This window comes from Aquarana catesbeiana, linkage group LG01, assembly GCF_042186555.1.
Source record: "Aquarana catesbeiana isolate 2022-GZ linkage group LG01, ASM4218655v1, whole genome shotgun sequence".
NCBI classification, from domain to species: domain Eukaryota; kingdom Metazoa; phylum Chordata; class Amphibia; order Anura; family Ranidae; genus Aquarana; species Aquarana catesbeiana.
Genome location: NC_133324.1, coordinates 657,314,083 through 657,318,367, shown reverse-complemented (window position 1 = coordinate 657,318,367; position 4,285 = coordinate 657,314,083).

Genomic DNA, 4,285 nt, shown 5'->3' with positions numbered 1-4,285 from the left:
ACTTTGTGTCAAAAACAAGGGATCCGCTGGCACAAGGGTCAGATGCCTTAGCGATTCCGTGGGATCAGTACTTTCTGGTCTATGCTTTCCCTCCAGTTCCGCTTCTCCCGCAATTCCTTCAGAGGGTCAAAAGGGAAGGGAAGCCGGTAATTTGGTGGCCCCGGCTTGGCCCAGGCGACCTTGGTATGCAGAGATCATAAAGATCGCAGAGGGAAGACCTTGTGTTCTTCCGCTACGCCCAGATCTACTCTCACAGGGCCCAATATTCCATCCTGCCCTACGAAGTCTGAATTTGACAGTTTGGCTGTTGAGACCCACATCCTGAAGAGCCGTGGGCTCTCGGGTCCAGTCCTATCCACTCTGGTTAATGCCAGGAAGATCTCCTCTGCGCAACCAGTGTAATAAAAAACATGGTGTGGCTCGTTATGCATACCTTAACCACTTCAATACAGGGCATTTATACACCCTTCCTGCCCAGACAAATTTTTAGCTTTCAGCGCTCTCACACTTTGAATGCCAATTACTCAGTCATGCAACACTGTACCCAAACAAAACTGTTATCATTTTTTTCATACAAATAGAGCTTTCTTTTGGTGGTATTTAATCACCACTGTTTTTTTTATTTTTTGCGACATAAGTGAAAAAAGAGCGAAAATTAAAAAAAAAAAAAACACTTTTTTTTAGTTTCTATGATAAAATTTTGCAAATAAGTCATTTTTGTTCATAAATTTGGGCCAAAATTTATACTGCTACATCTCTTTGGTAAAAATAATCCAAATTAGTGGATATTATTTAGTCTCTGTGAAAGTTATAGAGTCTACAAGCTATGGTGCAAATCATTGAAAATTGATCACACTTGATGCACTGATGGCCTATCTCATTTCTTGAGGCCGTGAAATGTCAGGAAAGTACAAATACCCCCAAATGACCCCTTTTTGAAAAGTAGACAGTCAAAGGTATTTAGTAATTGGCATAGTGAGTTTTTTGAAGTTGTAATTTTTTTCCCACAATTCTTGGGAAAATTAAAAAAAAAAAAAGTTATTTCTCACACACAGCATATGCATACTTCCAATTACAACCCAAAATACATTCTGCTACTCCTCCCGAGGATGGCGATACCACATGTGTGTGACTTTTACACAGCCTGGCCACACAGAGACGTCCAACATGCAGGGAGCACCATCAGGTTCTAGAAGCATAAATGACACCTCTAATTTCCTAACGACCTATTACATTTGTGAAGGCCCTGGAGCACCAGGACAGTGGAATTACCCAAAAAATTACCCCATTTTGAAAAGCAAACACCCCAACATCTATTCTATGAGGTATAATGAGTCTTTTGAATGGTTCATTTTTTTCTACAAGTCTTCGGAAAACGTGGAAAGAACATTAAAACGTATTTATTCTTAAACAAATTGGTCAGTTTATAAGATATTTTAACTCAAAGCATGTATATAGCAAAAATTACACCCCAAAATACATTCTGCTACTCCTCCTGAGTATGGCGATACCACATGTGTGACTTTTTTACACAGCCTGGCCACATACAGAGGCCCAACATGCAAGGAGCACCGTCAGGCATTCTAGGAGCATAAATTACACCTCTAATTTCCTAATGACCTATTACACTTTTGAAGGCCCTGGAGAACCAGGACAATGGAATTACCCACAAAATTACCCCATTTTGGAAAACAAACACCCCAACGTATATTCTATGAAGCATTATGAGTCTTTTGAATGGTTAATCTTTTTCCACAAGTCTTCAGAAAATGTGGAAAGAAAATGAAAACCTTTTTTTTTTCTTTTTTTACACAAAGTTGTCAATTTATAAGATATTTCTAACACATAGCATGTATATAGCAAAAATTACACCCCAAAACACATTGTGCTACCCATCCTGAGTATGGCGATACCACATACATTTACACAGCCTGGCCACATACAGAGGCCCAACATTGAAGTAGTACCTTCAGGCATTCTAGGAGCATAAATTACACATTTCATTTCTACCTATCACACTTTTGAAGGTCCTTGAGCACCAGGACAGTGGAATTACTCACAAAATGAGCCCATTTTGGAAAGCAAACACCCCAACGTATATTCTGTGAGGCATGGGCTGCAGATAGGTACTCAGATACTCTGATGGGCTGCAGATAGGTACTTGGGTACTCTGATGGGCTGGAGACAAGTACTCGGTTACTCTAATGGGCTGGTGACAGGTACTCGTGTACACTGATGGGTTGGTGACAGGTACTCGGGTACTCTGATGGGCTGGTGACAGGTACTCTGGTACTCTGATGGGCTGGTGACAGGTACTCGGGTACTCTGATGGGCTGGTGACTGGTACTTGGATACTCTGATGGGTGGTGACAGGTACTCCGAAGGGCAGTGACAGGTACTCAGATGGGCTGTGACAGGTACTCAGGTACTCAGATGGGCTGTGACAGGTACTCAGATGAACTGTTACAGATACTCGGATGGACTGTGACAGGGACTCAGATGAACTGTGACAGATACTCAGATGGGCTGTGACAGGTGCTCAGGTACTCGTGTACTCAGATGAACTGTGACAGGTACTCGGGTACTCAGATGAACTGTGACAGGTACTCAGGTACTCAGATGGACTGTGACAGGTTCTAAGATGGACTGTGACAGGTACTCAGATGGACTGTGCCAGGTACTCAGATGAACTGTGAAAGATACTCAGATTGGCTGTGACAGATACTCAGATGGGCTGTGACAGGTGCTCAGGTACTCAGATGAACTGTGACAGGTACTCAGATGGGCTGTGACAGGTGCTCAGGTACTCAGATGAACTGTAACAGGGACTCAGATGGACTGTGACAGGTACTCAGATAAACTGTGACAGGTACTCAGATGGACTGTGGCAGGCACTCAGATGGACTGTAACAGGTACTCGGATAAACTGTGACAGGTACTCAGGTACTCAGATGGACTGTGACAGGTACTCATGTACTCGGTACTCAGATGAACTGTGACAGGTACTCAGGTATTCAGATGGACTGTGACAGGTACTCAGATACTCGGTACTCTGATGAACCGTGACAGGTACTCAGGTACTCAGATGGACTGTGACAGGTACTCTACTCAGTAGAACTGTGACAGGTACTCGGTACTCAGATGAACTGTGACAGATATTCAGGTACTCAGATGGGCTGTGACAGGTACTCAGGTACTCAGATGAACTATGACAGATACTCAGATGGACTGTGACAGGTACTCAGATGGGCTGTGACAGGTACTCAGGTACTCAGATGGGCTGTGACAGATACTCAGATGGGCTGTGATAGGTGCTCAGGTACTCGTGTACTAAGATGAACTGTGACAGGTACTCAGGTACTCAGATGGACTGTGACAGGTACTCAGGTACTTGGGTACTCAGATGACCTGTGACAGGTACTTAGGTTCTCAGATAGACTGTGACAGGTACTCAGATGAACTGTGACAGATACTCAGATGGGCTGTGACAGGTACTCAGGTACTCAGATGGGCTGTGACAGGTACTCAGGTACTCAGATGGACTGTGACAGGTACTCAGCTACTTGGTACTCAAATGAACTGTGACAGGTACTCAGGTACTCAGATGGCCTGTGACAGGTACACTATTCAGTAGAACTGTCACAGGTACTCGGTACTCAGATGAACTGTGACAGGTACTCAGGTACTCAGATGAACTGTGACAGGTACTCAGGTACTTGGGTACTCAGATGACCTGTGGCAGGTACTTAGGTTCTCAGATGGACTGTGACAGGTACTCAGATGAACTGTGACAGATACTCAGATGGACTGTGACAGGTACTCAGATGGGCTGTGACAGGTACTCAGGTACTTGGTACTCAAATGAACTGTGACAGGTACTCAGGTACTCAGATGGACTGTGACAGGTCCTCTATTAAGTAGAACTGTCACAGGTACTCGGTACTCAGATGAACTGTGACAGGTACATGGGTACTCAGATGAACTGTGACAGGTACTCAGGTACTCAGGTACTCATATGGACTGTGACAGGTACTTTGATGGCTGGTGACAGGTACTTTGATGAGTGGTGACAGGTACTTTGATGGGTGGTGACAGGTCCTTTTTTATTAGGGGGGGGCAATCAGTGTGATTGGTGTACACTGTAAGCGGTAACGAGATGTTACTGCAATCTCCTTCTCACACACAATCGGTGTGTGAGGCGGAGAACCCGGTAACATCTTGTTACCGCGGTTTGTTGACATTGTGTGACCGGCTGTGGTTGGACACAGCCGGTCACGTGGTAAAG